Source organism: Pelodiscus sinensis, chromosome 1 (assembly GCF_052426305.1).
Source record: "Pelodiscus sinensis isolate ZL-2025 chromosome 1, ASM5242630v1, whole genome shotgun sequence".
Classification (NCBI taxonomy): domain Eukaryota; kingdom Metazoa; phylum Chordata; order Testudines; family Trionychidae; genus Pelodiscus; species Pelodiscus sinensis.
In genome coordinates this window covers 121033024-121046199 of record NC_143052.1, presented here as the reverse complement: position 1 = coordinate 121046199, position 13176 = coordinate 121033024, and the positions used below count along the sequence as shown (strand labels likewise).

Sequence of the window (13176 nt, the reverse complement as noted above, 5' to 3'; positions counted from 1 at the left end):
TACTGCCACTCTTTCTCCCATGCTGCTCTCAGAGCTGAGCAACTCAGAGTGGTGGTTGTAATGTTGACCACATGCCGGGATCTGAAGACAGCATCTCACCCCCACAGCAGCGCAGAAGTAAGGGTGGTAATATCAAGCCCTCACTTCTGTACTGCTGCTTTCAGAGTTGGAGGGCCAGAGAGTGGTGGCTGCTAAGGGCTCAGCTCTGCAGAAGTAAGGGTGGCAATACCATCCCATCCCACCCTTACTTCTGCAAAGCTGCTGGTTATTGCTCTGCCTTCAGAGCTGGATTCGTGACCAGCAGCTGTTGCTCTCCAGGTGCCCAGCTCTGAAGGTAGCACTGCCAGCAGCAGCATAGAAGTAAGGGTAGCAGTACCTTAACCCCCATATAACAACTTTCTAACCCCTAAACAAAACTCCTTTTTGGGTCAGGACTAGGGATGTAAGTGATTAGTCAACTACCTAATAAGCATATGCTTAATGGGTAGTCGAGTAGTGACTTGACTAGTCACTCCCCCATTCCCCTTTGTTGCCTATGGGGTGGGGGGCAAAAGGGGAGCAGAAGCCAGTGCTGCGGGGAGCTGGCTTAAAAGCTGGTTCTCCCCAGCACCATCTCCAGAGGCAAGGGGGTGGGAGGGCTCTTACTACATTTAAAAGGCAGAGTCGCAGCAGGGTTAGTTTCCGGGGTCAGGAGCTAGCCCCACTGCAGCTCTGCAGTTTTCCCCCACTTATCGACTAGTCAATGGAAATTCTATCGGCTACTCAATTAGCTGATTAACCGCAATTTAACATCCCTAGTAGTGACTCCTACAATTACACCACCATGAAATACCAGATTTAAATAGCTGAAATTATTCAGCTACAGGCAGTCCCCGGGTTACGTACAAGATAAGTACAAACCTACAGTCCCTAAGTTGAATTTGTACTTAAGTCGGAACTGGCATACAGATTCAGCCGCTGCTGAAACTGACCAGCGGCTGACTACAGGAAGCCGGAGGCAGAGTTGCTCTGCCCCGGGCTTCCTGGAATCAGCCACTGATCAGTTTCAGCAGCAGCTGACTTGGGGACGCCTGGGGTGCTGCCGGATTGGTCCCTGCAGCGCTGAGGTGCGGCGCTGCAGGGACCTACCCAGCAGCGCCCCAGCTGCTCTGTCCCAGGCGTCCAGATTCAGCTGCTGTTGAAACTGATCAGCAGCGGCTGAATCAGGACTCCTGGGGCAGAGCAGGTGGGGTGCTGCCGGGTTGGTCCAGTAGCACCAAGGAGCGGCGCTGCGGGACCAACCGACAGCGCCCCAGCTGCTCTGCCCCAGGAGTCCCGAGAAAAGCCTGGTCTGCTGGAGGGGTGGGGTGCACTAGCTGCGCCCCCTCCCCCCAGCAGACCATGGAGACGCGGGTGGTGGGCGCCCCCCCCCCCCAGCAAACCAGGGAGCCGCGGAGGACCTGGGCGGCGGGAGCACCCAGACGCGCCGCGGTCCCGCCCTGGTCCTCCGCGGCTTTGTTCCGCGTCTCCCTGGTCTGCTGGGGGGCTTCCCCCCCCAGCAGACCAGGGAGACGCGGAGCAGCTTTTCTCGCCCCGGAGGACGAGGGCGGCAGGACCTCGGCGCGTCTGGGCGGTCCCGCCACCCGCATCCTCCGGGGCGAGAAAAGCCCGGTTTGTAAGTGCGGATCCGACAGAAGTCGGATCCGCGTAGCTCGGGGACTGCCTGTATTTAAAATGCATCATTTTAAAAATCCTGTGGCTATGAAATTGACCAAAATGGATTGTAAATTTGGTAGTGCCCTATTCATATGCAAAATTAAGGAAGATTATAAATTATACATCTGAAATATAACCTTTTCCTCATTTTGTGAAGGATTACAAACAAAACCAAAACACTCCCTTATGTTCTGACATCATTTCTTCTTTCGACATTCTTAAAAAAAATTTTTAAAAAAAATTAAAAGAAAAAAGCAACAATGTTACTTTATTCTTTAGTACATTCTCTCTCCCTCTCCTCCTTACCTTCTAAGGAAATGCTGAAAAAAGATTGCTATTCAGTAACATGGCCTAATATTTTTAATGGAGAAACAAAATGCCATTTTAGAAACCAAAACAGATACTTGTTCCAGAACATGATAGCTGCAATCTGTAGCAAGATTATCGGACATTCCAAGATGTGACAATGACACATTTTTGTAACAAGGCTTCCTTCTGTGAGGCTGTACAGAAAACACCCCAAAAATGTGGATGTAACTGTGTGCTGTTGAAAAATAAGAAAACTTTTTACCATGTATAGGGTAGCAATTTGACAGCTTTTAAGAGTAGAAAGAGGATTTATACAGAGGATTAGAAGTCAAGTGAAAAAAAAATACATGGGGAAATCCATTTCCCCCCTTTTTAAGAACTAGAGTTTTGAGTGCACTGGTCATAAAATCATTTGTAATTTTTCTTAGACTTGGAAGTCTACAAGATATATGACTTTAAGCTTGCCCCATTCTGATTACCATTTTACTTTTTTCTTCCCACTTTTACTTGTGTTATTTTGGTGCTTTCTTGGAAAGAGCTCGAGCTTGAAATCAGTGCTTTATGCCCACATATCCTGGAACCCCTATGTTTCAAACAACAAAGCCTCTCTGTCTTCTGATCTGAGAAATATGGAACTGTTAAACTGAAGAGGAGGGAAAAAAAACAACAACATTGTACTGAGACTGAAAACTTCTCCAAGGGTCCAGTCTTCCCTCCTGCTAGGCTAAGAAGGAATAAAGTGCATTTGAATGAGTTTAAAATCAACACACCCCGCAAGCCCGAAGTGAGGGGGGAGAGGGGAGGAAGAGGAAGAGGGAGAGAAAGTTTGCATACTGGTTTATACAAACATTAAGGGGTCAAGCTTTGACTCCTTGCCATAGATGGTGCGTGGAATACACACATAGCTTTTGCTCTAAGCATTTTTAATATCTGTGTGTAATGAAGCTCGCATGTCATTTTACTGTATATCTGGCTATTGAAATGATTAAGTATTATGTAATTTCCCAGCTGTCAATAGATCAATAGAATAATGAAGCTAAAGATCAGCTAAATAAAAGTATAATTTCATAGGAAGAATACTAGTTTCAATTTTTTTCACTGCTCAATGACAAAATTGTTTAACGTTAAAAAGTTCAGATGTTTGTGAAGTACAACAATCTTTAGACATTCTGATTTGTCCTCTCTCTTTATGTAGTAAATTTTCTACAGGAGGAAGAGATCGCTCTGTTTCTCTGTCCTCTCCCCCACCTCCACATGTTCCCAGATGCAGTCTGTCAGTCTTCCTGACTTTGAGTTTTCACTTTACAACTTGTCAGCAGAAGATTAAAATGACTTCAAAACTCTCAACCACCATTTATAGATGCTTTACTGATCACATTTTTAGTATTTTGCCCCCATTACCCAGCAACATGACTAAAACTGTTTTATCTTCAAGGGCAGCACCCAATCACACCTCTTCCCTACACCCAAACAAATACCTGTTTCATGAACTAGGAGTGACTCTTTGCATTACAGCTTTACAGAAACTGCAGAAGTGGATCAAAAGACATCAGTGCTTATGCTTTTTTGTGATAACATATACCTCTGCCTTTTAAGTCTAGTTTAACATTTGACCGTCTTCAGGAAGTTTAATCATTTTAAGCCTTTTGTGGTCTCTTGTTCAACATTTTCCTAATCAAACTTCAAATCACGAACAACTTGCAGGGATTAAGGGGTGGGAGTGGGAAGTAACATGACAGCAGTAAGGATGGGAAGCATCCTGTCCCTAAACTGCCTAGCGGGGGGAACAGGCAACCTGCAACTTCCCCTTCCTCCTCCCAAGAAACAGGCTTATTCTAAATCTGCAGATCCCCTTTCCCTTCGACTGTTCTGAAGACACATTTTGGGCTTGAAGGAGAACAAGCCTAAGTGGTTAAGCACAGGAATTCTAGCCAGGAGATCTCAATTCTATTCCCAGATCTGCCAGTTTTCCTGAGATACACTTTTGGTAAGACACCACGGCCAAAATTCTCACCAGGTGACTCACCACTTTGGGTATGTCTACACTACCCCCCTAGTTCGAACTGGGGGGGTAATGTAGTCATACGGAGTTGCAAATGAAGCCCGGGATTTGAATTTCCCGGGCTTCATTTGCATGAAGCCGGCCGGCACCATTTTTAAATGCCGGCTAGTTCGGACTGCGTGCCGCGCGGCTACACGCAGCACGAACTAGCTAGTTCAGATTAGGTTTCCTAATCCGAACTAGCTGTACACCTCGTTCAACACTTTAAAGCAGTCTAATTTTCAGAGGGTGGGCCCTTTTTAGAGGGTCTAAAGTTGGACACCCAAAATTGAGGCACTCTAAAAATCACCGGTCACTTTTGAAAAACCTCAACCTTTTCCGTGACATCATTTGCATTGCAGAAGAAATATTTGCCTGTTTCACTATAGTGTTCAGGGTAAATTCATTAATATTTGTAAGTGGCTTTGAGAGCCTTGAATGAAAGGTGCTATACAACTGCAAATAAGCATGTGCAGATATACACTTCAGCAGTTTTGCATTAAAGAGATGGGGGGTGGGGAAGCAAGCACTAGGTCATTGTGACAAAGTCTACAAGCAAGGAAATGGAGAAAAGAGATGCTTTTATCAGGATACCTTGAACTACAGCTATCCTCTCTCACCAGTCTGAACAAGCACAAGGTCATTAAAAAGCTACAACACAGACAGGGCAAGAACAAGAGGCACATTGTATTGTGCTTAACTCTGAAGAGGGGGTGAGGGAGAAGGAGAGATGACAAGTCATCTTGTATTCAGAAAAATGCAGTAAAATCCAAGGTTTGGTTCCAGAGATAACATTGTCATAGAAAAAGGAATTCTCATTTTATTTTCTATGCAGCTCTAACCCTAAAGAAGAGACATGAGGCAGGTATGTATAGCAATGCTGAAATCTTTGTTAGAAACATTTAACTGTAACCTGTAGTTTTTTTCAGTTTCCTTTCTGATTATTCTCTTATGGATATATCTACACTTCATTCCGCTATCGAGAGAGGAATGCAAATGCAGCTGAGCGAAATTGCAAATGAAGCGCAGATTTGAATTTTCCGCACTTTATTCGCATAATTGCACCCAGATGCGATTTTGAAATACCCTATTTCGAAAAAAGAAACTCAGTCTTGATATGGTTATTTCGAAAGAAAACTCTTTTCGAATTTTCCCTTAAACCTCATTGTAGAAGGAGCAAGGGTAATTTTGAAAGGAGGGTTTTCTTTCGAAATAATCGCATCCAGACAGCGTTTCTTTTTTCGAAATAGGGTATTTCGAAATAGCGCCTGGATGCAATTATGCGAATGAAGCACGGGAAACTCAAATCCTCGCTTCATTTGCAATTTTGCTCAGCTGAATTTGCATTCTTCTCTCCAAAGAGGAATGAATGTAGACATATCCTACACTAGAGTCTCTTAAACTTAATTGACTGTGACCCACTTCTGAGAGCAAAAATTATTACACCACCCCAGTGGAGCGAGACAAGCCTGGAGCCTTGGGCTTCAGCTCTAGACAGCGAGGCTCAGGCTTCAGCTCCAGACATAGGTGCTAGGACTGGACTGGGGCTGACACACCCCTTGGCTTGAAGTGGTTTCCATTATATACAGGGTTTACCATTTGGTTCAATGGCTCTCAGCACCACTCCGTAAGACCTGTCCCAGCATCTTAGGCCCCAGATCCCCGCGAGTTCAACACCAGCCTTAGCAACCCCATTAAAATGGGGTTGCCCCCCACTTTGGAGTCCTGGCTCTCAGTTTGAGAATTGTTGCTCTACACAGCCAAAACATCCTGGAGCAGCAGAAAGAGGGAAAAATAATTCTCTCTCTAGACACTTTAAGATTAGCTTGGAACTCACCCAGCTCTTCATACCTGTGGATGGTAGCAACAAAGTGAAGATGAGAATTAGAGAAACTTATGATATACCCCACCAACAGAAACATGATGAGGGAGACTCCTGCATGCAGAGCGATGAAGTCCTGCCATATTGCATGATTCAAGTGATTATTTTCTAATAGAGAATAAAGCCTGTTCACCAAAAAAGGCCTCTTGTGCAGTGAGCAAATATGCAAACAGGGCTGACATGTGAACAAGGCTGTACAGAGCATATTGAGTCAGTGGGCACTGGGTTCAGTTGAATTCTCAGAGGAATAAGGCCATCCTTTGTAAGACAGGAAGGCTCTTAGTAATTTGCCCATTTTGAAGGATGCTGCTGCAGCTGAACAAGAGATCCAACAAACTGTCAGAACTGTGAGCTGAATTGTAGTGGAAAGAAAAGGCTGAAGAGGCAAGGGAGTGGACAGTTAACCAGTCAAAAACATCTGCGGCCTGTGCAAAAGTGTGTTCCAAAATGCTGATGGAGAGAGATCATGGAAAAAAAATCAAGAGCACTGCCTGAGCTTACAGCAACAGTGTTTGCTACAACAACAAATAGGAAGCTCCCTATCTTCACCTGTTGATGCAGAAGGATGGAATCTTAATACTCATGCCAATATTGAGCACATGGAATGTGTGTCTGATCCCATAAATCTAATTCTTCATTCTTTCTAAAGCTTATAAGCGAATGTAATATTCTATTTCCAGTGCTGTGATCTTGTCAGTTTTCAGGAGCTTAAGTAAGTTGAGAACTGGTTAGCAGCTCCACCTTCTAAATAGAAATGGAAAAAATCAGACTATTGCAGGAAGTGGTGTAAGTGATTCAACAGCTCTCTTCCTCCTGAGTCAACAATGAATCAGTGTTCTAGAATGTTCCTGGGCAGAGTGCTGCTGAAGATTTAGGCTTTCAAATGAAATTTAAAACTGACGTCATGACCCTTGGCCCCTTTTAAAATTTAGAAAAATATGTTAGATTAATAGATCCCAAGTAGTCCATTCCTGAGGTTGCTAGGTGTTCGGTTTTGAACCGGACAGTCCAGTGTTTAAGCTCTCTGTTCAGGAAACAAATTGAGAAAATATAAATGTCTGGTATTTTCTAAATAAGATGTAATGTAGATTGTGATATAATGTCATGTGTCTGGTATTTTTGTTGAAATCATCTGGCAATCCTATCCATTATCAAGTATTTGTTCCCCATGTTGATTCATATAGTCTTTAATCAAGTCACCCTTAACTTTCTCTTTGTTAAGTTAAATAGACTGAATTATCTGTACCTATCACAATAAGGCAGGTTATCCAATAAGAGCATCGGAATGCCATACTGAATCAGACCAAAGGCCCATCTGCCCAGTATCCTATCTTCCAATAGTGGCCAATGTCAGATGCCCCTAGAAGGAATGAACAGAACAGGTAATCAAGTGATCCATCCTGTCTCCCATTCCCAGCTTCTCACAAACAGAAGCTAATGACACCATCCCTGATCATCTTTGCTATTAGCCATTGGTGGATCTATCCTCCATGAATTTATCTACCTATCTGCATGCTCGGTTCTTACTACATTTAAGCTGCAGAGCCATGGAGGGAATAGCTCCTTCTGAGTGCCTTCCCTTATCGACTAATCATGTAGTCAGTCGACACAAACTGTTCTACATGATTACCCAATTACCTGCCTCCTAATATCTTTACACTAGGGGCAGCAAGCCTGCAGGGGAGATCTATCCTGCAGAATGTCCACTGGTGGCAGTGGTACCACCAAGGAAGTGGTCATCCGGGCTGGGGCACCACCATCTTGCCTACCAGCACACCAAGGAAGTAGTCGTCCTGCTCCAAACCATCCTACCCTTCCCCACCCGGCCCTTTGCTGCAGTGCTGAAGGGGAGGGGTAGGAAAAAGGCCCCTGGTGGCTGGGTAGGAGCTGTCGGACGGAATTCCCTGCCCTGAGCCCCTCCTCACCTCTCAGCCTTCACACTCACACCCCATCCCACATCCCGCACTCCCTCCCCCATCCCCAAAGCTCTGCCCTGAGTCCTTCACTGTCCACATCACCAGCCCCCTGCCCTGAAGGACCCAGGCAACGCCAGGTAAGTCTGCTAGTGGATTTATATCAAACATGTCACATGTCACATTGCCTCTGTCTTATTATGAACCCCCTTCCTGAAGATTCCCGAATATCTCTTATGCCTGCCTGGTGTCAATACCTTGTCAATAGGCCTGCCTGGTGTCAATACCTTGTCAATACGGGCCATAGTGCCCAGTGGTGTAACATTTTACTGATCTCTGTTACTAACTGGTAGAGCTTCACATTGGACAATAAACCTGCTCGATTGATTTCAAACCTTGCCTGCATCTGTCATTTCTGGGGCCTCTCAGAGAGCTCCTGTGTTGACCCAAGTGCACGGGGTCCAACATTCTAGAGGAAGTACTGATTGTTACCCACACAGCCGAAAGTTTATCACCACCGACGGAATAGAGGTCCTGTCAGGAGCGTGCCAGGGCGATCCGGACCAGACAACACTGACACTGACCACCGAAGGTACCAAGGTACAGAACACCGAGGTACGACAGGAGCAGCCTCTGTCCCCGGTGAACCTGGGCCTGCTGGGAACAGAGGCTACTCCATGGCAGCCTCCCCTGTCTCCCGTCCTGCTGCCTTTGATAGAAGGGGGGCAGGCAGCTCTGCAGATCTGGTGCTTATGAGGAGCCAGATTAAATCTTGCTCCCCATGGCACTGGCTCCCATTCTCCCCACCCCTGCTGACTCCGATACGCAGGGTGGGGGAGGAATGTGTGTAGTTGATAAGATTAAGCGATAAGCCCAGGCTTATTGGTTAATTGTGTACTCGACTACACACTGACATCCCTTAGCACCCAGTATGGTGTGAATCAGTGACCTGTCCTCTTCCCTATTTTTGTGTCATCTGAACTTTAGTGGTGACTATGTTTTCTTACTGGTTATTGGTAAAATGTGAAGTAGTATAGGGCCATGAATTGATCCCTGTGGGACCCCCCTGGAAACATACCTGTTTTCCCATTTACAATTACATTTTGAGATCTATCAGGTAGCCAGTTTTTAATCCATTTAATGTGTACCATGTTGAACTGAATTTAGGAGTTGAAGTGGATTTAAAAGACAGAATTCACAAACAGACCTGATCAAATTTTTTCAAGATATCACTTTTCCAAATGAAGGGGGAAAATGGGGAAAGTGATTAAATTAGAAAACCCACATTCTCCAGCCACTTTTGCCAATTATAAATAGGATTGAAATGTTAAGAATTTCAAAATTCACTAAATATCAAATTTCAGAGGTGGGAAAATAAACAAACACCCAAAGAGAGAAAAATGCAATTCTTCATAACCAATACTATTCACAAAAAAGGGGACTAGTTTTAATTCTTTGGCATTTATTGGCCTGCAATGCTTTGAAGGTGATAGCACTTCTTTATGATTGGCTAGAACTACATATGTGAACAGGTCCCTGAATGACAAGTGGAAGGCCAGTTGTTCTACAACTGCCCCCCTCCTGGCAGCAAATCAACATGCACCCACAAGAGTGAACCAACAATACAGGACATGCAAACTTAAATTACAGTTATAATGCAAATTTGAAATAAAAAGTGCTCAAAGTAGATGACAAGAGATGTGCATCTCCCAGACATAATCAGAGACTGAGGAGTTCACTCCAAACACATACTTTCTGATTGAGCAGGGCATTGCTTCTAACCCAGGCATCCTGCAAAGCCAATTTCAAGTCCTAAATAATGAATGAGTACCACTGCAGACACCTGGCAAATAATCAAAAGGTGCTTCAGTAAATTCCTTCAAATACCTTAATACATTAAAGTAAAAATTGATAATGTTTCACAATAGATTAATGACCCTCAAAATTCAGCAAAGTCCAATGATTTTACTATTTCTTCAGAACTTTTCAATCAGCTCTGATTTTAACAAACATCTGTTCTGGACAAATACCACTAGGGCAGTCCTATTCTGTCTTCCTAAATTTCCCTTGCCATTTCATTTAGATAGAACATAACAGCCAATCCGGGTCAGACCAATGGTCCATCCAGCCCAGTATCCTGTCTGCAGACAGTGGCCAATATCAGATGCCTCAGAGGGAGAGGATACAACAGGTAATACTCATGTGATCCCTCCAGTCACCCACCTCCGGAGAAACAGAGGCTAGGGACACCATTCCTACCCATTCTGGCTAATAGCAATTGATGGACCTAACCTCCAAGAAACTATCTACCTCTTTTTTGAATCCTGTTCAAGTCCTAGCCTTCACCACAGCCTCTGGCAAGGAGTTCCACAAATTGACTGTGCGCTGAGTGAAGAAAAACTTCCTTCTGTTTGTTTTAAACCTACTGCTTGCTTATCAAGTATTCTTTACTTTCTCTACCAACTTGCTGCAGAGAGTCATATTTTATGACTGGTGAAGTGGCTCATATTTTGTAGCTACACATAGCAGTTACAAGGTGGGACCAAAAATTCTCTATAAAAAAATATAAGATAGTGCTTGTCTAGAAAACCCTACTCCAAAACAACGGCAAGTTCTGCCACCGATAACAATTTGTGCTGCTATATAACTGTATTGCTCCTGAGTTCCGCAGATCAGGTAATACACATTCATATTCAGCCATAAAGGGATTGTTGTGAACATCTAGCCTGGTCTTCTGTATAATGCGGGCTGTAGAATTTCACCCATATTTTACACTCCTAGAGAAAAAGTTTGCATATGTTCACTCTTGTATCTGTTTGGCACACACAGGATTAAATGTTAGATCACTATTTAGCTATTTACCAAAAAGCAAAGTACATACCATATGCTATTTAATTAGATTGATACCCCAAGCACTACAAACACCAAACACTTGGGGAAGAGGGGAGAGGAAGGAAGTAACTGGTAGCATTCCCTACTCGCCCTTTCCAAAGAGATATACATGTGCATGGTCCTATATCACATGTAGCAAGCAGGCATAAGATCAGAGGTAAGGTTCATGGATTCTATAGTACTTTCACAAAGCAGCTGGTGAATTCTGTACCAACACCATTTACATCATAAAGCAGAAAAATGAATATGAACCAAACATGAAAATCAATACAGATCATGCGGTAACCCTTATATTATTTATTCAATAGTTATCAACTTATTTTAGCTGTCTCATCATGGTTTGATTTTAACATGCCAAGAATTATTGCACTGCAAAGGCATAAATTAATCAAAGGAGATGATAGGGACAACTATAGATATGACTTTTGGACACCTAAGAAAGTACAATCGACATGGTCACCATTTCAGGTATAAATTCTAGTGCGAATGGGCTAGTTCACCTATCTGAAGAGTTAGTTTCAGACTGTTTGCAGACTCAGGCGGTCAGCACAGTATCAGTTTGCACCCTGTTCATGCGTGGAATATTTCCTTTGTAAACATAAGGAATAGAACCAATTTATAAAAATCCCCAAGCATTAAAACTTTAGATTCTGGATTTCTGTTCTACAATAAATTCTGAAAGCCCTAAAAACCAGGGAAACAGACTGACAAAAAAAGGGGGGGAAAATCCCCATAAAGCTGATAATGCGCATAAAACTCTGTTAGCTACTGTAATCTTAGATTTTACTTATAATACTATATAAAACCTTTTTACAAAAGAGCTCCATCAGCCACTCACTAGCTTTATATATATATATATATATATATATATATATATATATATATATATATATATATATATATATACACACACACACACACACACACACACACACACAAACACACAAAAGGGATGTGAACGAGTAACCAGTTACCTTGTAAACATCACTTTTAATGGATAAACTAGTTAACTGGTTACCAATTCACATCCTTAATATATGTAAGTATATTTAAAAAGCACATGGCGTAGCTGGTGAATGATGGGTGATACTTACTGGATAACGGTTAATCATCAGCTCTCTACCCACGGCTTGTCATGGCAGTCCCACAGGCCAGTAGCAGCTGTGGCAGGTGGGCTGGAATGGTCCCCCCCGCCTGTTGTTTAATCAGTTGAATAGTTAAACTTAACATTTAACCAGGTAATTTAATCCCAATTAATTAAATGGGATTTTGACATCCCTAACACACACATTCCTCTTCATAAACACGTATTTTATATATGCATACATTAAATATAAATAGAAGAAAGGAGTCATCCAAAACTTGTTACTATCTGGTCACTCTACCAGGAAACTATGTGTGAAAAAATCAGAGGGGAGGGGAGCGGTTTACAAGGTAATAGGTATCCATCTAGGGATGTAAAATCCTGTTTAATCAGTTAATGATGGGTGGCACGCTGCTCTGGCCCAGCCAGGCTGCCAGTTAACCACTCACATCCCTATGCCCATGTAAGACAAAACTGTTCCTATAAAATCAGGACATCCGATAACTTTATTTCCCAGGCTATTCCATTGCATCTCTTATACAAGCTCCTGTTCATGACAGGTTTTGCATCAAACCCTGGCAAAAACCACCAACAAACCAATTCCAGAATCCACCAGGAACCCAAGAAACAGCAGCCATCTCCTTAGCTCAGTGCAGTTAGCAGTACCTTGTGGATCACCACTTTTTGGGCAGCAAATACAGTAGGGAAAAAGGTAGCCAAGTCCCAGGACCATATAAGGCTCATCAGAATTCCAAATCCAGGTGGAAGTGCTGTTCTTTGGGAAGAGAATTGGCCACTATACAGTTTTAAAAGGATGCAGTTTAAAATAACCCTTTGCACATACAAACAACCGCACTTTCATTTGGGTAAAAACGAACGGAAGTTTGAGAATTCACTACTTTACAGGTTTGAAAGATGAAGTTAAGTGTAGACAGAGATTAATTCTGTTTGTGAAGATGTTTATGTGAGCTCTGTAATAGGGCTGTTAGGAAGCAAGTAAATAGTTAATCACGTGGCTGACAGAAATTTTATCGACTACACTATTAGTTGATAAGAAAAGGAAGCCTCCGGGAGTTACCCCTGGTGCGGTTCTGCAGTGTAAATGTAGTAAGAGTAGGGTGTGCAGGCAGCTCAGCTCTGACTACATTTAAACTGCAGAGCCACAGTGGGGGTAGCTACTGGACTCAGCGTGAGCTGGGACTGAACCAGGCTTGCTCAGTCCTGGCCTGTGCTGGATCCAGGAGCGACTGTCTATGAGGGGTCCCAGTAGCTTCAGCAGCAGCCCCTGTTTACAGGCTGCTGTTGGAGCAGCCCTTGTTTGCGGGCAGCCACAGACAAGAACAGGCCTCTGCCCACAGTC

General features: G+C 43.5%; 1 protein-coding gene across 4 annotated transcripts in view; it reads right to left on the bottom strand.

Moving 5' to 3' along the window:
- RASSF8 (Ras association domain family member 8) overlaps nucleotides 1–13176 on the bottom strand; it is a 130605-nt gene that overhangs the window by 51965 nt on the left and 65464 nt on the right. Inside the window, exon 1 of one of the 4 annotated variants that reach the window (XM_025187035.3) lies at nucleotides 11827–12014. The exons of the other annotated variants lie outside the window; for them this stretch is intronic. The gene's annotated coding sequence lies outside the window, so the exon portion shown is untranslated. Of the gene's footprint in view, nucleotides 1–11826; nucleotides 12015–13176 lie in introns of those variants that run through there. 4 annotated transcript variants of the gene reach the window in all.